Source organism: Ovis aries, chromosome 13 (genome assembly GCF_016772045.2).
Source record: "Ovis aries strain OAR_USU_Benz2616 breed Rambouillet chromosome 13, ARS-UI_Ramb_v3.0, whole genome shotgun sequence".
Classification (NCBI taxonomy): Eukaryota; Metazoa; Chordata; class Mammalia; order Artiodactyla; family Bovidae; genus Ovis; species Ovis aries.
In genome coordinates, this window is record NC_056066.1 from 78072248 (window position 1) to 78094170 (window position 21923).

The window sequence follows — 21923 nt, forward strand, 5'->3', positions numbered from 1 at the left end:
CTCTCATGGGTCCTCTTTCTTCATCCTCACAGCAGCTCTGAGTACTTAGAGATACTCAGCACGTCTGACCGAGAAGGAGCTGAGACCAGGGTCCCTCATGGCCTCACCCGACTCCCGTGGACCGACATCAGAGGTTGGCCATGAGATCAGTTCTGGGAGAGTTATGTCTCCATTGTGGCCGACTGGGGGCCAAAAGGGGTGACACGTTGGGACTCAGAATGTTGTGAGAGTGGGGACTTCCCTGGCAGTCCTGTGGCTAAGACCCCCAATGCCGAGGGTGCGGGTTTAATCCCTGATAGGGGGAGCCAAGACCCTAAATTCCTGCAGCCAAAAAACCAAAACAGAAGCAGTATTGTAACAAATTCAAAAGGCTTCAAAAACGGTCCATATTTTGAAAAAAATCTTAGAAAAAATATTAGTGAGAATGGGGATGGAGTGGAAGTTGATCAAAGGTGAGACCGAACATTGTTTACAATAAGTAAAATAAGGGACTTTCCTATTGGTTCAGTGGTTAAGATTCTGAGCTTCCGTTGCACGGGGCGTGGGTTGAATCCCTGGTTGGGAACTAAAATCCTACATGCTCCATGGCGCCCCAGGTAAATAAATAAAATTTAAAATCCAGAATACAGAATAGAGAAAACGATAGCTGTGTCCCTCTGGTGTAGTGAAGATGAGAATTATTTTAAGAAACTCCTGTGTCACGCACTCACACACAAGCAAAAGCGTACAACGGCCCTGTTTGTCCTAAAGAACCAAGTACTTTTCTTTCAGTTATTTTCAGTCACTCTTGCCTGCCTTGCCAGCATGTGAACGTGTTGTCACCGTCACACCTCACCAGGGGTATGAGCAAGATTTGTGTTTCACTCTACTGGTTGCTTCTAAAAGTCATCATCAAACATCCGCAAAAGCCTGCAGGGCAGTTGAGTGAATATCTTCTTGTGGGCTCTGTTGATTGAAAGTCTTTTACTCACTTGAAATATACATATATATTTACTATAAAGGAGTAAAACAGGGCTCAGTTATATTAATTATTGTGAATATGGCCAACTGTATTAGAAAAGTTCAAAGAAACATAAATGAAGCATATAAAACTGATGGTTAATACAAAATCCAAATACAATTGGATGGAGCGTCATTTTTTTTCTTCAGCAAATGATTCTAAATAATTAAACGACAGTAACAGAGCAGTCACATTAATTCTAATACTTGTACTATTATGTGGTTTGCTAGCTCTGATAACAAATCATAAAATTCATAATAAGAATTTAACCTTTGAGAATGTAATGTATTTCAGTTATTTCATTTCCTCTTTCAGGAGTCTTTTAGGAAAAAAAATCTTATCGGGGCATATTTAGAAAATGAGGGAAGATTTAGGGAAAATGAGGAACCACAAGGCCCTTTGTCCTCACCAATCAAACTTCAAAACCGTGGACATCCTGTGAGAGCTTTAGGTACATACTTTCCATACTATTTCCTGCCTTCAGGCTACAACGCCATACGAGCAACGTGCTGGAGTTATTGCTATTCGAGCAACTGCTTCAGTAGCTGAAAAGGAAGGATGTTTTAAATTTGCCCAAATCATGAATCCTGGGTAAAATCTCCATCTTGAGAACATATTAGTAAAAAATGTGTCTGGGAATTCATGGCCATGGACCCAGCAAGCCACTGTCCTGCCCATGCGTCTGCTGAGAGAGGCCATCTCTGCAGCGTGGTACCCTGTGGGAAGGGGTCCCTGGGCAGCTGATGGCAGAGAGAATTTGATCTTCCCAATTCGCTCAAAGTTTAAAATGGACTACTAGTCACTGTGATAATAAAACGGATAGAGGCATCCCTGGAGGCTCAGGGGTAAAGAATCCGCTTGCCAGTGCAGAAGACCTGGGTTCCATCCCTGATCTGGGAGGATCCCACACGCCGCAGAGCAGCTAAGCCCGTGTTCCACGACCACTGAACCTGATCTAGAGCCCGGGATCCACAACTTCTGAAGGCAGCGCTCAGCAACAAGAGAAGCCACGGAAACCAGACTCACCTCAGCTGGGGAAGGGCCCGAGCAGCAGCGAAGACCCAGCACAGCCACAAATACTTACATAAATAAAATTTAAAAACCAATGCATAAAATATGGACTGACAATTTTAAATCTTCTGATAGGATTTTACATTCCCCCTCCTCTTTCAGATGCATTCCATGGTGGTGATACTCAGCTTCCAGAAAACAGAGATTTGTAACTATTAGAAATTTTCGCATTGAGCCAAAATGTATATACAGGGTTAGGAAGGGACAGCATGCAGCTGGTATGACTGATGGGGCAGAAAGGTGGCCCAGGGACAGAGAGCGAAAGGGGGGTGGCAGAAGATGTGGCATGCGTGGGGATCTGAGCAGGGCTGGGAGATAGAGCACAGAGTGGGCACGAAGACCCGACAGGGTTGGGAAGGCCGGCTCAGGAGGGGATGGGGCTCCCGGAAGTAACCGCTGGCGCAGAGACAGAGACGAATGGCAGGGTGGGGTTGGATAAAGGCCAAAGGTGGGTGGCAAGAAGACCGGGGTGAACGTAAATCTGGGAGATAAAGTGCATCAAGATAATGTGTGGATCTGGAGACGGACTGGCAAGGAAGTAAGATGAAGGGCTTAACTGAAAAAACTAGGGCTGGAAAGCGGGGCTCCGAAGAACGGGACTAGGAGACGTGGGGCACGGTGTGTGTGATAAATGGGGGGAAAGGATTAAAGAGCGAGATGGAGGGAGTGAGAGCCAGGAGGAGAAAGGGGGCGCAGAAGGCTGGAGCGGGGAGGGGAGAAAGGAAACAAGATGATGAGAGACGCTCGAGAGTGAGAACACAGGAGAAAGAGATGGGAACCTAAGAGAGGGGACATGGAGGGAGACGAGCTGAGACAACGTGTCCCTCAAGAGGGACGGATGGAGAGGAGATGCAGACAGAGGCAAAGAGGGAGAAGGGGGAAGGGAAGACAGAGAGGGCGCTGGGCTTTTAGCCCCTTTCCTGGGAAACCATGGGAAAGCCTGTCTGCAGAGAGGACAGACAGAAGCGGGGACAGATGACATCAGAGCCAGAGGAGAGCAGAAAAGAGGGGGCAGCGGCCAGACAGGGACCAGACGGGGAGAGAAAGACCCTTCAAAACTGCTGAGAGGCACCGGGAGGCTGGGAGGTGCTGTGGAGGGAGGAGCAGGGCGACTCAGGAACGGTGTTCTGTTAATGCCAGTTGCTCAGATACAAGCGCAAGTGCGGGGATCATCGCAGCAGCGACTCGGGCACACTGGGGAGATGGGGTCACCGTGCCTGCCGTGTCACCCACAGGGACCCACAGCCAAGCTGGGGGGCACGCTGGCCTGGATCCCAGAAGCCAGGACATCGGCAGGCAGGAGGGTCTTGCTGCACGGAGGAGGGGTGACAAAGGCCAGGGAGGTGAAGGCGGCCACCAGCTGCGTCTCCTCTGAGCACAAGTGCGTGTGAGGGTGGGATGGAGGAGGGGCCCTTCTGCAGGTGGGTGTGTGACGGTGATGACACGGAGACACAGGCTTGACTCCGGCTCACGCTGGCCCAAACCTTGGCCACAGCTGGAAGTAAAACGCCAATCATGGGGCGTAGCTATGGGACCCCAGGTGTACCGGGCAGGAAAGATGAGCGTGGGAGCTGATGGATGTGGTGGTGGTGGGGGGGGACACTGCCTAATAAATGGGGGAGCAGAGGGAGTAACCCCTTGTGGTCCAAGCTGGCAAGGGTCTCCTGAGTGATGGATTGACACGCAGAAATCTGGGAGAGGTTGGAGAGGAGCCGGGTGACAGGGGCGACTCTCGGAGGGCTGGGGCTGAATTCCTAAGTGATGGGAGTAAAAACCAAACCCGGTACATTTTTGAGCAAAGAGACCGAAGAATGCCTAGGGGAAGCCTGGGGAGAAGCCCGGGGGGAGCTCCGGCCCGCACAGGAGCGGACGGGATACCAGCACAGAGGAGGCTGGTACCGTTGCGGGCAGAACAGCTGCCTCTTGGTTCCCAGATGCTTGGAGAGGAGAGAAGCTAGGTGAGACAGACATGGTTTGAGGGGTCAGGATAGGGGGACCTCCTCACTCAAGGACCTCACTCTCCTCAGATACAGACATGATTGAGAAACCCCATCCTCCCAGGACACCCGACATGCCTCTGACAACAGAAATGGAGGGTGGTGGTGGCGGCGGCGGTGTGTGTGTGTGCCCTGGAAACAAACATGGATATAAACCACGCTGGCAGACAGAGATTCACTGACCACGTGTTCTGCCCTGTCTTCTGACCCTGTGAGCACCTGGCGCTGGCGGCTCAGACAAGCTCGTCCAGACTCTGTCCTCCTGAGACCACCTAGGTGTGTGTGACTGATGCACCTTCACACGGAGAGGAGCCCCTGGAGGACTCCCACCACCACCGGGGGCCGGGTGCCCCCTGTTCTGAAAGCTTCCTCCCTCTGTTCCTCCTCTATTGCCCTGACCAGTCCCAGCCCTAAAAGATGGGTATTAAGACCTGGCTGGTCCCACGTCACATCAATGGACCACATCATTACGAGTGTAAGGGACCCTAGTTAAATCCCACCGTGGCCACCAACCTGCTGGGGGACCTGAGGGGGGGCCTCTTAACCTCTCTGAGACTCAATTTCCTCAGCTAGAAAAGAATTACATAAATTCCTGGACTGGCCAGAGAGGTTGGAAGGAATGGGAAAAAAATAATGCATGAGACACCTCTAGTAAATGATCAAAAAAAAAAACCCCAAAAAACGCTGGCTAAGCATGCTCCTGCCTCAGGGCCTTTGCACATGCTGTTTCTCCTGCCTGGAATACCCTTCTATTAGCTAATGGAAGTCCGCATGACTCCAACCTTCAAAGAGACCTCCCCTGACCATCCTATTATGAGCCATTTCATGCATTCCCCACCCCCCTCACAGAGCCCTCCCCACCACCTTCACTCCCAGGCCCCCTTCCTGCTTGATTTCTCCTCGCAGCACTCCCCATCTGACACTTTATTTTAGGTGTTTATTTGCCAATGTCTGGCTCCCCTACTGGAATTTCAGCCACGGGAGGGTAGGGCGTTTTGTGTTTTGTTCACTGCCTTATCCCCGTCTCTGTAACAGTACCTGGAACATAGTAGGTGCTCCACAGAGAAGCCTCGAGCAGTGGACAGGTTCTTTAAAAAGACCCCACACCCGTCTGTGTGACCCTGGTCAGTTTCTTTCAGCTCCCGGGGCTTGGTTTCCCCCCTTGCAAACGAGGCTCAGAGAAGCCTTTCCACCTAGAGTTTGCTAGGAGGGTCTCAGGGGATGGGCGGGTTCTGAAGCTCTCTCGGTCCTGTGAGCAGGGCTCCATCAATTCCGGCTGGGTTTTTTTTTTTGTTGTTGTTGTTGTTTTTTTAATGGATGTTTATGAATGTGGAATTCTCGAGGCTGCGTCCCGGGAAGGGGGCCCTTTCTGCAAGGAGCCGGCCAGGCCTCCGTGGCGCAGCCCCGCCCGCGGGCCGCCGGGCGCCCCTCCAGGCCGCGGCCCCCTCCCCCGCCGGCCCCCAGCGAGACGAATGCAGCACACGGCGGCCTTTATGGGGCCCGCAGACAGCGCGTCGCCAGGCTAACCCTGCGTGGAAAATTCGGAGGTGGAAGGCAAGGCGCCTTAATGAGGGGGCCGCCAGCAGCGGCGGCGGCGAGGGGGCGGTGGGGGCTGCGGGCCGGGCCGGAAACGTGAGCCGGGCTCCGCGGGCGCCCTCCGCCCCCGCGCATTCCCCGGGCCCCCCGGGACCGCGCCGCCCGTGGTCGTGGCGGCCAGCAGGTGGAGGGAGCCCGGGGCTCTGCGCTTTCCGCCCCGCTGGCCCTCCCGTCCCGGCGCCTTGCTGCTCTGTGCCTCGACTTCCCCGTCTGTAAAGTGGGCCCTGCCGTCTTGTGCGCACTGGGCGGGGGATGGGGGGGGCGGTTGGGGGAGGAGAGGATTAAATGGGTTGATAGATGCAAGGGTGTCCAGCCCATGGGAAGCCCTGGACAGAGCTAGTAATTTATGGGTACTATTAACTTTATGATTTCATCGGCCACAAGTTGCGGCTGAGGTATTCAGGAGGGGCTGCACATTTTGGATCTAGGGGGCTGTTCTCCAACCGCCTGCGGTGAGACCGGAGCCAGGCTTGGAGTCAGGGCCGTCCCTGAAGAAGAGGCCGTCAGCTTAAGGATACGGGCCCGGGACCTGGAGTCTGACACAGCTGAGCGCCACGCCGAAGCTTGAGTCAGCTGAGGTGTTGCTGTAAGCCTCAGTCTTCCCGTTTGTCAAATGGGCACGGGGCAGGCACTGGACCAGAGGCTGGGCAAGAGCAGGGAGCAGGACCACCGCCACCCCAACCCCCAGCCTACGGACTCCTGGGCTTCCACTCCCCTGGAGGTGACAAGGGATTCCCTTGAAAGAGGGAGATGAATAGTCACACAGGTGCTCCTGTAATTAGCACCCTGGGCCCTTAGGGTGAAAGGAGGGGGTGGGGAGGAAGAGAAGCAGGCAACGGGGGTGCTGCAGGGAGGGCAAGCTCCTGAAGGCCCAGTTTCAGACTGGGACTCAAAGGAGGCAGGAGCAGAGCTCAGAGCAGCCAGATGGCGGCGGCCTGTCACCTGCTCCTCCCTCCACCTGGACACCTCCACGGCTCTCAGCCCACTTCATCCAGCCTCTGCTCAAAGGTCACCTCCTTAGCCAGGCCTTCCCAGACCACCGTCTAAACACACCCCCTCACCAGCACTTTCTCCTGCCCCTGGCCCTGATTTGCGTCTTGCTATTGCGTTATACATCTTTTGGCTCGTGTGTTTCTTCTCTTGAGCGTTCCACCTCCCCGTGAGCCGGAAGAGAATGGGGATTTTGTTCACAGTTGTAGCCTCTGCTCCCAGACTGGCACACAGTAGGTGCTCAATAAATGAGGTCAGTTCAGTTCAGTCACTCAGTCGTGTCTGACTCTTTGCAACCCCATGTGCTGCAGCACGCCAGGCCTCCCTGTCTATCACCAACTCCCGGAGATTGCTCAGACTCATGGCCATCGAATCGGTGATGCCATCCAACCATCTCATCCTCTGTTATCCCCTTCTCCTCCACAGTAGGTAGGTGCTCAATGAATGGGGAATGAATGAACGGACGGACAGACCCAGGAAGTGGAGGACAAAGAAAGCCTCCCCTTTGTTTCCAGTGGCTCTTTCTGGCTTGTAGGGGACAGGTTTCCTGAGCTGCAGGCAGGCAGAGGGTCAGGTGAACAGAGGGACCGGAGGCAGAGAGCTCCAGGGCCCACCGGCTGTTCCCGCCGCCGGGGCCCTGCAGAGGGAAGCTGGTTTTCAACTTGCAGCAGCAGCCCCCGCGGCAGTGGGGCGGGCTGGGAGCTGGGAGCCCGCTTTGCTGTCATTGCCACTGGTGAGAAATCTCACACGTTGTAAAGGCAGCTAGGCTCCCTTCTGGCTAGGGCAGCCGGCTGGATCCGCCCTGGGCCGGCCGGATGTTTCCCAGGGTCCCCAGGCTGGCGGGTGTATCTGGTGGGGCCTCCGAGACCCTGGGAGGAAGAGGTTCCTGGCGGTGGGGCATGGACCCTGCGTTTCCAACAAACAGGATAACGTAGAGCTCCAGGTGAGCCTGCCGGCTCGGGGTTCAAATCCCAGCTCAGCCGTTTGGAGCTGGGGGAGCCTGGGCAAGATGCCCATGCTCACTGTAGTCCTTACCATAACAAGGTACAATAATAATAAAAATGTGAAATAATATAGTACCTGGACCTGGTTCAGGGGCTCCTGCCTGTTTTCATGCCATGGACCCGGTTTATGTTTCTAAATTTAGATTTCAATTTATAAATTAAAGTGTACCGGATGAAAAGGAAACCAGTTATATTGAACTAGTCAAATGTTTGATACAGTGACAGCCGTACTTCTTTGCTAACGAATTTAATGATAAGATGGGGCCTAATAACTAGGGTAATTTTGAAGTTGAAAAGAGGATAAAGACTATTTCTACAACACTGGAGAGGGATATGGAACTGTTTGTGATTTCTGAGCGACAAAGCCACGGTCCTGCTGAGGTTCGTCTCCCAAGTCCGCCTGTACGGGCAGGAAATGCCACGTTGCAGTTGGCTAATAAAGATGCACCTTTCTGGACTTCCCTGGTGGTCCAGCGGTAAACAGTCTGCCTGCCAGTGCAGGGGACACGGGTTTCATCCCTGGCCCAGGAAGATCCCACAGGCCACAGAGCCACTAAGCCCGTGCACCACAGCTCCTGAAGCCCGTGCACCTAGGGCTGGAGCTCTGCAGCAGGAGAAGGCACCGCCGTGAGAAGTCCGAGCCCCGCGACGGAGAAACGAAGACGCAGCGCGGCCAAATAAATAATTAAAAGGAAGAAAAAAGATGTGCCCTTCTTTCCCCGTCCTATTTCTTGGGTCCCTGAGTTCCACTGTGGGCCTCTGGAGGTAGTGGTGAGTGATGAGGTCTGCTGGCGATGGTCCAGGTAGCCAGGAGCCCAGGTGAGTCTGGTGGGGACAGACTCAGGTATTCTAGAGAAGGAACTGGATACAGAGTCCCTGGAGTCTGGGTCCAAATTCAGCAGCTTCTAGGAGGGAAGATGGGGCGGGGCAGTAAATGTCCGAATCCCAGCGCAGGGGTCTGGGCCCTCCTAACCCCTCCAAGGTTAGGGAGATGCTGGAGAGGAGGGGGAAGGGGGCTGTGAAACAGGAGAGGGGCCATTCTGTGCCTTGGGGCCTCTCTGGGACCTGTGTCTGTGTAAGTCACTGATTTGCGTTGGTGTCATCGGGGTTAGGGCAGGGGTGTGTGTGTGTGTATTTCTGTGGAAGACAGTTGGGAGGGTACTGGTGTGTGTGTGTGTCAGCGGGTGGGGAGTGTAGAGTGACGGCACGTGTGAGTCTGCGTGTGGCTTTGTCGGTGGGTGCGTTGGGGGGTCAATCCTGGGAGTGGACTGCATGTGCGTCTCTTTGCTGGGGGACCCTGTAGGAGCTGGAGGTCTCTGGAGTGTTCGGGTTGGGGATCTTTGCGGTCAGTTGGTGTGTGAGAACGTGGGTGCCTTGGGAGGCGGATGGAGGGATGGATTGTGTGTGTGAGCACACATCAGGGCTGGCGGGGGGCGTCCGGTGTGTGTCTGTGTGAGCGTGTGTGGCCCTGTCACCGCCGGCTCCAGGCCCGGCCACATAAACTTCGCACCCCTGCGGGCGGGCGCTGGCGGCCCCGCAGTGGCTGCGCCAGGCAATGGAAAGCAGATGGGCCGGGATGCAGGCCATATGGGGCGGGGGGCGGGGGCGCATTCTTCCCTCCCAGAGCCGCCAGGAAGCCCCCTGCCTGCTGGCCCCCCATCAGGGCGGGAGCTGAACTGACACAGTAACAAATGTCCCGCAGCCAGCGTGGAGCCGAGGGAGGCGGGGGAGGGTGAGTGTGTGTGCGCGCGTGCATGTGTGTGTGAGAGAGAGGGAGCTTGTGTGTGAGCTGGGGAGTGACCCAGGAGATGCTGGCTCTGGGGGAGGCTGCCGTGAGAAGCTGAAGCAGAGCCCAGCGCTGTACAACCTTGGGTACCATACACAGCCGCTTGGTGCCTCCGTTTTCCCAGGGGGAAAGTTTTCATAGCAGGGTGGCCATTGAGGATGGGAAGTTTGGACCTACCCTGTGTCTCACGTCAGGGTAGGACCCCGACTGCAGCAAGTTAAGCAGATACCAATGTAATAGCAGCTAGACTTGATGGAGAGCAGGACACTGGAAAACGGCAAGGAGCTGGGCTCTGGAACCAGACTGGCTTGGGTCCGAATCCCCGCTCTGTCTTTGCCTGGCTGTGTGGCCGTGGGCCAGCCACGTCCCGCCGGGACCTCAGTTTCTCTTTTGTAAAGTGGAGATAATGATAACAGTAACAACAGCAGCAGACGCAGCACCTCTTTTGCCCAAAAGATTCATCTGGGCAAGGTGCTTACCGCAGCAGCCAGGCTTGGAGACAGCTTTTCACTAAGTTCCGGTTGTGAGCATCAGCTTGAGAGCCTCAGCAGGCCGGGGGTGAATCTCCTGGGCTTCGGGCCATTTTGCAAGCGAGACCCAGAGAACCAAGGCACTCAGCTCACCTTGGCAGGAGGGGGGGGGGCGTCACACAAGAGTTAAGGGGCGGAGCTGGGTTCAAACCAGGCCACCTTTCAAGGGGGCCCGGCTCCCCCAAGCCCTGTCCTGTCCCCAGTGGCAGGAGCCAGCCTCGCCTCCAGGTCCTGCCTGGCCTCAGGCAGCGCCAGGTCCACACTCTGGCTCCCCCCTCCCTTTTGTGTGACCTTGGGCAAGTGCCTGAACCTCTCAGAACTTCAGAGGATGATCCCTGCCCCCAGGTTCAGAGATGAGCAAATGGACGGACCGTTCTCAAGGCAGGTGCCCTGGAAGTCATCCCTGTGTTCTCCTGGAGGCTGAGATGGGTGAGGGGCAGCGGTGGCTGGGGAGGGCTCGGGAGCTGAGGCTGCCTCTGGGTAGCCTTGACCCAATTTGTTCACCTCCCCAAAGGGATATTTTTCCAAGGAGGTTGTCAGGAAGCTTAACAGGATCAACATGTGTTAAGCCCTCCTTTTCTTTTTTTAAATGTTATTTATTTTAAAAAAATTTTAAATTTTTAAATTGGAGGATAATTACAATATTGTGTTGGTTTCTGCCATACATCAGTGTGAGCCATCCATAGGAAGTCCTCCTTTTCTTGAATGTTAATCCCTTACGGGCTAAATCAGCACCCACCCAGCTTCCCTGATCCTGGGTCCAGGGATTTGGGGTGGGGCCAATGCTTCGCCTAGGGGTAGGGCATGTGACCCAGCACTGACCAATCAGAGCACTGCATCCTCTCAGCAAATGAGAGGCAGGCCTGGGATTTTAGCTGGAAGCAAAAAAAAAAAAAAAAAAAAAAGGCAGGGCTTTCTATCGGGGTGGCTGGTTGACTGGAAGCTTGGAGCGGTGGAGTTCATCTTGCTTCTATGAGTAGAGAATTTGAATGAGAGTGGAGCTAGGAAAAATGAAGGAAAAAACAAGTGCTGAGGATGAAAACGGAATACCTAGATGCTGCTGTGCCTGGCACTATTATCGTTCCCGCTTTGTGGGTAAGAAATTGAGGCCAAAGCCAGGGTCACACAGCCAGGCAGGGGCAGGACAGGGATTTGAACCCAGGCCGACTGGCGCCCGCGGCCGTGCCCTGAACCCCTAGACGCCACGGAGCCCTTTGGTGTCAGTCCCTCCCCCTCGCCGGAATTCTCTCACCCAGCCTCGTTTTTTGAACTCAGCTATTTCTGATCATCCCGAGGGAGAATGTTTCCTGCCTCTGGCAGAAAAATCAGGGGCGAAATGAGAGCCCTGTGGTCTGGCCCTAAACTCAGTTTGGGCAAGCTTGGCCAGATGAGAATTCTTCCCTTCTCTCGTTTTCCTTTCCTTTTTCTCCTTCATTCTTCCTTCCTTCCTACTTTCCCTTTTCTTTTTTCCTTTTCCTTCTTTCCTTCCTTCCTCCCACCCCTCCCTCCTGTCTGAGATAAAACTGTTTACTCCAGCCCGCTTCTCACCTCTGCCTGAGTGAGCTCTGTCAGCCCTGCTCCAGGCCTGGTTGGCTGCATCAGGCCCCAGTACAGCAGCCATCAGCAGCCCTTATTCAGACGTGGACCCCAGGACCTCGTGGATGCAGGTGTGTTTCCACGTGGGGTGGGGGGCAGTGCGGGTGGCGATGAACACCCGGTGGAGATTTGGATGCAGGTAATTCATAGGACACTTCCCGAGGGTGCCCTTGGAGGCCCTTGAAGATCAAGGTTGAAAGTTACAGGAGAGGGGCGGGGGCTAGGGAGCTACTGCCTCTGAACTGGAGTGGACTGAGGCTGCGCCCTGAAGGAGAGGCCCTCGTAGTCCTTTGACTGTTTGGATTTAAGCGAAGTCACTTGGTCGTGTCCGACTCTTTGCAACCCCATGGACTGTAGCCTACCAGGCTCCTCCATCTGTGGGATTTTCCAGGCAAGAATACTGGAGTGGGTTGCCATTTCCTTCTCCAGGAGATCTTCCGGAGCCAGGGATTGAACCCAGGTCTTCCACGTTGTAGGCAGAGGCTTTACCGTCTGAGCCACCAGGGAAGTCTGTTTGGATTCAAGTTCCACCTCAATTGATTTTTCACTCTGGGGGCAGCTGCCACAATCTCTTTGAGGCTTGGTTTACTCATCTGAGAAAAGGGAGATTCGAAAGAAAAAAGACTCAGTGTGCACTGAGCTGTTAATGTCTACAAGGCTCTCAGCTTAGCACTCTGCATGGAGAAGTGCATTAAATCCTCCCAACCCCAGCAGGCAAGTACTGCTATCCTTGCTAATTTTTCAGAAAATGAAACGGAGGCTCAGAGTGGTCAAGTGCCTTGCTCGAGGTCACACAGCTGGTGGGTGGCAGAGCTGGGGCTTAGACCCGGGTATCTGGCTCCAGACCCCCGTGCGCTCATCAGTCCTGTATCAAGCTTCAGCCTCGTTTGTGTGGTTCACTCTTGTGCCCCTGTTGCCTGGCATGTGGTCTCACTGAACATTTGTTGAGTGAATAAATGATCACCCATTGAAGGGCGCTGACCCACTGAAAGGTGCTCTGTAACGGCCATTCTCCCTCAATGCGGGTGACGTTAAAGCAGTGCTAATCCTAGTTGTGAGCCTTGGTTCTCTCGACCTGCTTTGAGTAACAGGGATAGTTAACAGTCCTCCACTTAGGGTTATCACCAGGGTCCTGTGAGATAACCCTGGGACACTGATCCCCACAGCATGAGCCGGTTTGAGCAGCACCAGGGTCCTCTGAGATAACCCTGGGACACTGATCCCCACAGCATGAGCCGGTTTGAGCAGCTTCCTAGTCTCTCTCTCTGGCCACCCCACGCCGCATGTGGGACCTTGATTCCCTGACCAGCCATCGAGCATGGACCCCCTGCCCTGGAAGGTAGAGTCACAACTGCTAGACCAGCAGGGAAGTCCCTCTGGTCTCTTCTTCACTCTCGTTTCCTGGTGTGACCCTGTCTGCCTCATGGGCCACAGGGGGCTCTAGCTAGTGCCAAGCACACAGTAGGTACTCAGAAGAGGAGCACAGATAGATCTGAGCGCTTGCTGTGTTGCTGGGCTTTTTAAACACTCATCATCTGACCCTCCTTTTCCCCCACAGCCAACCCCCAAAATGGGGCCCAGCACCTGGCCCCTCTGTTTGCTGAATGCTTGAATGAAATGCCCAGCTCGCTGGCTGCGTTGGCAGAGTGTGTCTGGAGCAAGCCCCGCCCGCCGCCCACGGTCTGCCCGCTCAGAGCCAAGCCTGGGTTTCCACATCTGCTGGTGCTGCCAGGAGGTGAGCGGGCCTTTGGGGAGGCAGTTCCCGGCCGTGGAGCTGGGGATCTGTGGGAAGCCTGCCAGGGGAAAGAATTTCCTTCATGGAGTTAAGCTGGGGGTGAGTAATTCCTCGGCCCGCGGCAGTGGCGGGGAGGGCGGGCGTGGGGCCGTGGGACTCACCAGCTCCAGCCCAGCCTGGAGCTCTGCCAGCTGTGGCCCTCTGGCTCCAGGCTCTGTCCCCAGCGTGGAGAAAAGGGTCCTGGGGGGGCCACCGTCAGCATGGATGAGTCCCTTTGCCTCTCTGAGCCTCGGTTTCCTCATCGGTAGTGAGGCAGGGCAGCTGTCCCAGCCTGGTGCGGTTATTCTGAGATTCAGGCTGGGATGTGTTTTATCATCCTTGGAGGATGGGGGCTGTCTAGGGGTGCAGATGGCCTGCCTCAGGAGCGACAGCCCTGAGGGCCTTGGGTGAATCACTTTGTTCTGCAAGCCCTGACTTCCCCCCATGGTCTGGGCCTGGGACAGGAGCTCGAATGTTCTCAGAGGCAGGAACTTCTGAGCCATCAGTGAGACAACTGCAACCATAGTAATAATGCCTGTGCATTTCAATCACTGCTTCACCTGTTTATTCTTTCAGCTGATATACTTTAGCTCCGTTCGTTCGTTCAGTGAACATTGGAAAATACATTTCGTACCAGGCTAAGGTGGCCAGATGCGGCACAAACAAAACAAGATCCATGACAGCTACCAAAGACCCGGGACGCCCAAGTGAATTTGAATTCCAGATAAGCAACAAGTCATTTTTTTAGTGTAAGTATATCCCACGCAGTATCTATCAGGATAAATATATCCCATGCAGTATCTATCAGGGTAAGTATATCCCATGCAGTATTTATCAGGGTAAGTATATCCCATGTGCTATCTATCAGGGTAAGTATATCCCATGTGCTGTCTATCAGGGTAGGTGTATCCCACGTGCTATCAGGGTAAGTGTACCCCGTGCAGCCACACGGCAGGCCCTGTGTGAGGTATTTTGCTCACATGCCCCATTTCTTTCTCACACCGCCCTGTGAGGTGAGAGCTATCATTCATGTTGACCCACGAGGAATTGGCGGGTCAGAGAACTGTGTCCACCTGCCTGTCCTGTGGACATCCTGACTGAGGGCCGGGACTCAAGTCCTGGGGCTGGGGGGGCCTTCAGTAGAGCCCCACTGACTCGCTCACCCCCTACTCACTTCCTGGAGAGCAGTTTCAGGAACACAAGACCAGGTTGGTAACTGCATAGCACTTTCTCCCTGCCTCAGATGTCACCTGTTGGTGGAAATCCCTGTGGGTTGCCCAGGGCTGGAGGCCGTCATGGCCAGGATGTGGCTGGGGAGCTGGAAGGGCTGCACCCCCAAATTGGGTGGGCAGAATGGGTGTCAAGAGGGAGGGAGACAGATAGGGCCATAGCCCCTAGTCAGCAAGCAGGGACTCGTGGACTCCCCAGGTGAGGCCTGAACCAAGATGGACCCCTGGAGTCAACCCTGTCCCCAGCGCATGCTCTTGGGAAGTCTTAGCCCCTTTTTGGGCTGAACCCCATCTACTCTCAAAGAGGCATTCATTCATTCCCCCACTCATTCACTAATTTGTACTTCTGCAGATATTTCTTGAACACCTACTCTGTGTCAGGCACTGTTCTAGGCATGGGGCATGAGGGGATACACCAGAAAACAAGAGACGCCAAAAGCCTTGCTCTCATGGAGCTGATGGTTTCACAGGGGAGATAGACAGCAGACACATAAAAACACAATTTCAAGTTGGAAAAGTGCTAGGACGAAGATAAAGCAGGCGAAAGTGACTGAAGGTGACTGCTGGGGACTCCTTGGGACAGAGAAGTCCAGGAGGACCTCCCTGAGGAGGTGACAGTTGAGAAGAGACAGGGATAATGAGAAGCAGCTGGTCCGAGACAGTTACGGGGAAAGGGCTCCTGGCAAAGCCATCAGCAAGTGCAGAGGTCCTGAGAACAGAGCATGCCAGGTGACTGAGAGAACGTGTTGCTAGAATGCAGTGAACCAGAGGGGGCCTGGTGGGGCTGAGAGAACGGGGATGAATCATGTGGGACTGAGCAGGCCGCAGTTAGAGATCTGCTTGGCTCCCTGAGTCACCTCTTCCAAGGAGCCTTCTCTGATGACCTTGGCCAAACAAGCCCTCATTTCCTTCTTTCTCATAGCACTCTGCTCTGTGGCATCAGAGTCTCTATGTATCGGGTGAACAGGGATGCACTGTCTTTCTTTGAGCGTAACTGCAATGTCAGCTGGGTAGCGTTACCTACTGGCTACCACGTGGCATGGAAAATATGGCCACAGGACCCGAGCGTGGGTGCCGTTGATGGATGGCAGGGTACACAGGCCCTAGGGTGTGTGGACTGTAGTTTTGACGTGATTTAAGCTTCACAAACCAACTCTGGAACCCAAGCCCTGAGTACAATGAGATTCTCTTGAAATAAGTTACTAATCCTGGCTAACTTTCACTGGATGCTTACTGTATGCCAGGCACTGGGCTAAGCACGTTGTGTGAGTGGTAACAGACACATAAAATTGACCGTTTTAACCTTTGAAAGTGTGCAGTTCAGTGGCATTTAGGGCATTCACGGTGTTGTGCAATCATTACCACCATCTAGTTCCAGAACATTTCCATCACTCCAGGAGGAAACTCGGGACCCATGAAACAGTCACTCCCCATTCCCCCCTCCCTCTAGTCTCTGGAAACCACTAACCTACTTTCCATCTCTGTGGACTTGCCTTCTCTGTGTATTTCGCACGAATGTCTCATACGATCTGTCGTCTTTTGTGCCGGGCCCCTTTCATGCGTTCATTCATGTCGTAGCATCAGTACTTCATTGCTTTTTACTGCTGAATAGTACTCTATTGTGCGGATATACAGGGCTTCCCTGGAGGCTCAGTGATAAAGAAGCCACCTGCCAATGCAGGAGACACACGTTCAACCCCTTGGTTGGGAAGATGCCCTGGAGAAGGAAATGACTACACACTCCAGAATTCTTGCCTGGAGAATCCAACGGACAGAGGAGCCTGGCGGGTTACTAAATCATGTCTCAGTCAGACACAACTTAGCGACTAAGCGACAAATGGATATACCACGTTTTGTTTATTCACTCATCAGCTGATGGACATTTGTTCCTACGTTTTGGTCTGTTGTGACTAGTGTTACTATGAGCATTTGTGTACAAGTTTCCATTTGAACATCTGTTCTCAGTTCTTTCGAGTATATACCTAAGAGTGGAATTGCTGGGTCATGCGGTAATTCCATGTTTAATTTATTGAGGAACCGTCAGCTCAGCAGTTTTTAAAACATCCATGACCTTGGGAAATCCTCACAACAAGCTAATGAGGGAGGCTGTGCCTTGCCCCCATTCTGCACAGGAGGAAACTGAGGCTCAGAACGTGGAATTCATGAGTCAACTTCACACTGATGAGAACTGATGAAACTGGGAGAGAGAAGGAGAGGGAGGCCAGGGCTGTCTCTGGTCCATCTACAGAGGAAGCTGAGGAAAGCAGTTAAAGGCGGCATTTCTCTGTCGGACTTGCTAGAATGTCAGTCCCCCTTGGTTCTTCCTGGCTGTGTGTCTTAGGGCAAGCTGACTCACCTCTCTGGGCCTCTGTTTCTCCATTCAGGGGTGTTTAGGGCAGAAATTCCCTCAGATGGTAGCTATAAGGATGGGAGAAGCCTACCCCTGCTGTTATCATTAGGAATGTTGTGATGCTCATGGCTTTTCAGACACAAGGAGAATAGATTTCTCCACACCTGAGATCTCATGCTCTTGGTTTGAGTGAGGCTGGGGGGTGCAGAAGGGAGTCGGGGACCCCCAGAATCTCCTCTCCAGAGAGGCTCAGGGGGCAATGGGCCCCGAGGCTGGAAGGGCTGGGCCCAGGGCTGGAAGCGGCGTCCACCTTCAAGTCCCACGTCCGCGGTGACGCTGGATGTTTCGGATGGGAAAAGAGCACGCAGTTTTCCAGAAATGCTTGGACGCCACCTCATCAGAAGAGAACGCAGCCTGGGTCCATTACGTCCCCAGAACCACGCTGCATTTTAGGCCAGAAATAATAACTCGGTTTGTTATGTGGATGCCAGCGAATAAAAAAATCTAACCTGGACATGTAACTCTAACGGGATGGAAGGGGTGACAGAGATTTCACAGATGAGCTTTCAATGCGGGCTTGGGGCTGGGGGTCCCTGAACCTCTTGGTTGAACTCAGCATAGACTCAGGCTGGCAAACTCGGGCAACCACGGGAACGTTTGCTAAGCACTTGCTGTATGCATCGCCTCAGTCCACCGGAAAAACGACCCCGAGAGGCAGTTCTGTTATACGACTTTCTGTGCAGATGGAGAAGCTGAAGCCCAGAGAGGTGGAGACACCAGCCCCAGGCTGAACGGCGAAGAGGCTAAGCTGAGGCTTGAGGGCAGATAGCCAGGAACCGGATGGAGCCTGCCCTCTGACCCACCACCGCCTTCCTCGGGGAAGGCTGGGAAAAAATGTTTCGTGTTCTGCAAAACTAAGTGACCGTGTCCGGCTGAGGTCACTGGCTGGCGGGTGGGAGGTTGTTGATGAGGAAATGGGGAGGGGGGCAAAGGCACCCCAGGAAGCACCCAGTGTCCCTTTTGCTGGTACTTTACTTCCTGGACGCTGGGCCTGGCTGTTTCTTGGTGAGTGAGTGTGGACTGAGGGGTTAGCGAGAGAGGGGAGACCCCGGTTCTGGGGCTAGGGGGCTGTTGGGATTCAAGGTCAGGCCTGCAGCCCAGGGTCCCTCCTGCTTGGGAGGTACCCAGGGAAGTGTGTGGTCTGTCTACGCTCCACCCAGCCTCTGCCCTGTACTTGCCAGCTGGGCACCACGGCTGCCAGCACTGTGTCCCCAGGGTGCCAGTTCCGCTTTGTGACTGTGGCGGGTATCGCACGCAGCGTCTCTGCAGCTCAGTCTCCTCCCCTGGAAAGTGGGGATAACCCCCCCGACCCTGACAAGCTTCGGGGAGGGTTACATGGTTGGGGCCGACGCCGCCGCCGCCAGAAGGAGTCCACGTAGAGTGTCTGCCCGGCCCAGGGGAGGACTCCCCCGGCCAGAGCACGGCCGGCCGGGCGTCAGGCGGGAGGGTCCCTGGTGTCGGCCAAGGCTGGCTCCTGCCCGGCCGCCTGCCCGGACGGACGTTGGGGGAGGGAGGCCCCATCCCGCCAGACTCCTGAGTCACCGTTTCCCGGCGCTGCCAGCACCGCGGGCCGGGGGGAGGGGGAGGAGGGGGGGGGTGACCGAGAGCTAAGATCCCAGTTGTGGATTTCTCGGGGTGGGACCGAGAGAAAACCCTCTGTCAGGAGCAAGTCAGATACAAGGGCGTCCTGGGGTGTCAGGGCGAGATCCTCCTACTTCCCTGGTTTACAGGCAGCAAACTCATCCCCAAATTTCCTAAGCCCCGCCCCCCATATGCGCACATACTATACGCGCCTTCATGAACTTCTTACTGTTTTTCTTCTTTTTTTTTAAATTAACTAATTAATGTTGTTTTTGGCTGTGCTGGGTCCTCCTTGCCGTTCAGGCTTTTCTCTTGGTGAAGCACACGGGCTTCTCGTTGCCGCAGGCTCCAGGGCGTGCGGGCTTCAGTAGTTGCGCCCCCCCCCCCCCCCCCCCGCCCCCGGCTCTGGAGCCCAGACTCAGCAGTTGTGTCTCAGGGGCTTAGCTGCTCCACGGCACGTGGGACCTTCCTGGACCAGGGATCGAACCTGTGTCTCCTGCACTGGCAGGTGGCTTCTTTACCCCTGAGCCCCCCCCCCCCCCACCCCCACCCCGCTGCCCAGGGAAGCCCTTCTTTCTGTCTCTTGAATTTGTAGAGTCAAGAGACTGAGACTCAGGGTTCCAGCCTCAGGGACTTTGCACTTTGTTCTTTCCTCTGCTTCCAACACTCCAAGGGACTGGCTCAACCCCTGGTCAGGGAACTAGGATCTTGTATGCCGTGTGGTGCAGCCAAAAAAAAGCCATAGAGTGGGCCGTGGCAAGGGTCAGGAAGGAAGAATCAGGTACACTCGGAGGGAGCCAGGATGCCGGAGGGCGTGGCCTCCATGTTGGTGGGTGGGGAAGAAAGGTCTCTTTCAGCAAGTGGTGCCACAGAGTTTGAAGGAAGTTAGGCTGGGGCCATGTGAGTATCTGGGGAAAGAGTTTTAGGCTGCGGGACCGGTAGGTGCAAAGGCCCTGAGGCAGGACATGGTTGGCAGCACCAGGGAGCAGCAAGGAGGCCAGTGTAGCTGGAGCAGAACAGGATGAGGGGAGGAGGTCAGTCAGGGGCCAGGGTGGGCAGGTAAGCAGGCCATGGCAAGGATTTGGCTTTTGCTCTGAGTGAGGGGGGAGCCCCAGGAGGGTCCTGAGCAGAAAGGGCAGCAGAAGTGGGGTGACATGGTCAGATTCCAGGTAGATTTAGGGGGAGAGCTGGCCTGTCTCCAAGACACATTAGGGAGAAGGCTAGGGAGAGAGGGGTGTCCGGAAAATGCTTGGGTTGGGATCAGACAGGCAGGCAGGGTCCCCCTACGTCCCCTCTGTCCTGATTTGAGGTCCAAGCGTTGGACCAGGACCCCGCCCCACAAGGAAATCCGGGCTTTCAGGGTCAGGCTTGAATCTGTGTTGGGTAGCAGGCAGCTTCTCACTGGTTAGCCTTTCTCCAGGCAGGGGGATGACCCTAATTCTCCTTACCTTCTCTTTCATGATCAGGAGGCTAACCAGGGCCTTGGTCGGGCCTGGGAGGTGGCTTGGTGGAGGGGGCCTTTCAGAGCCTTGCAGGGGGGAGAGGTGATGCAGAAACCACAAGTGCGGGACAGAAGTGGCCTGGAGCCAGCTCAGCACCCACCCCCACCCCAGACACACACAGAGACTTCGTGTCTCATCGCTCTGGCCCTGGCTCCCCCCACCCCCAACACGATCAGGACCATGGGATCCTGTCCAGAGCCTCGGCCAGTGAGTCAGCAGGAATCACCCCAGACGGGAGCCAGTGCCCTGGTGCCCAGACCAGAAACCACACCTGACCTGTCCAGCTGGGCAGGAACAGGGACCAAGTGGGCGGAAGAACCCCCCGGGCAGGATAGCTGGGGGGAGATGGTGAGCTAAGACCCCCAGACCCAACGCAGCTCTCGGCCGCCTGCCCCCGAGAGTTCCCAGCAGGGTCTAAGTGATCGTTTGAGCAGGGGTTTTGGCTGTTCTGTCCGGTGCCACTGAGGCCGTGAGGGTCAGCTGGCCTCTGCTGCCTTGTGTTGGGTTGTCGTGGTGCATCCTGTCCCTGTCACTGCACTGTTTCTGTTCCACTGTGTGTTGCAATCTGTTCCAGGGCCCTCCATTCCTCTGTGTTCTTATTGTTTGCTTAGTCAGGCAACAGATGTATATTGGGCACGTACTATGTGTATGGGTGTGAGAACTGGACTACAAAGAAAGCTGAGCGCCGAAGAATTGATGCTTTTGAACCGTGGTGTTGGAGAAGACTCTTGAGAGCCCCTTGGACTGCAAGGAGATCCAACCAGTCCATCCTAAAGGAGATCAGTCCTGGGTGTTGGTTGAAAGGACTGATGTTGAGGCTGAAACTCCAGTACTTTGGCCACCTGATGCGAAGAGCTGACTCATTTGAAAAGACCCTGATGCTGGGAAAGATTGAGGGCAGGAGGAGAAGGGGACAACAGAGGATGATATGGTTGGATGGCATCACCGACTTGATGGACATGGGTTTCGGTGGACTCCAGGAGTTGGTGATGGACAGGGAGGCCTGGCTGGCGTGCTGCGGTTCACAGGGTCACAAAGAGTTGGACACGACTGAGCGACTGAACTGAACTGAGCTGAGCTACGTGCCAGGCAGTGTTCTAGGTGCTTGAGTTACAACTTTGAATAAAGCAAGATCCTGCCTGAAGGAGTTCATTAAGAGACTTGTTATTTGTTCGCTAAGCTGTGTCCGACTCTTTGCGACCCCATGGACTGTAGCCCGCCAGGCCCTTCTTGTCTGTGAGATTTCCCAAGCAAGAATACTGGAATGGACTGTTGTTTCCTTCTCCAGGGGATCTTCCCAACCCAGGGATCAGACCTGAAATCCTGCATTGGCAGGTAGATTCGTTACCACTGAGCCACCAGGGAAGCCCGTATAATACGGTACTGATTTTAGGCAAGAATACTGGAGCGGGTTGCCGTTTCCTTTTCCAGGGGATCTTCCTGACCCCGGGATCGAACCCACATGTCCTGCACTGGCGGGCGGCTTCTCGGTCGCTGAGCCTGGGGACAAACGAAAGAGCAGCATCAGGTTGTGGTGAGAGGAGTGGAGAGAAGTGGGAGACCAGTGACATCATCGTAGACCAGAGCTGAGCGGGGAGCGGCTGCCTCAGCAGTGGGCTGGAGCGTGGGCCTCACAGAGAGGGTGCCGTCTGAGCAGAGACCCGAAGGGGCTGAGGGAGGGGGGGCCCCTAGCTATCTGAGGGTCAGGAAGAGGATTCCAGCTGGAGGGAACAGCAAGTGCAAAGGCCCCGAGGCAGGACCGTGGCCAATGTGTTTTGGAAACAGCCAGGAGGCCAGTGTGGCTAGAGCAGATAACCAAGGGAATGTTAGGAGAGATGGGGTGGGAGAACAAGTCTT

General features: G+C 54.9%; 1 long non-coding RNA gene across 1 annotated transcript; it reads left to right on the forward strand.

The window, feature by feature from the left end:
- Positions 1-11321: 11321 nt before the first annotated feature.
- LOC114117524 (uncharacterized) lies at positions 11322-21210 on the forward strand. Its single transcript, XR_009595983.1, has 4 exons — positions 11322-11641; positions 13129-13305; positions 13921-17988; positions 20678-21210. It is a non-coding gene; the product is annotated as an uncharacterized LOC114117524 (long non-coding RNA).
- The last annotated feature ends 713 nt before the right edge of the window (positions 21211-21923 follow it).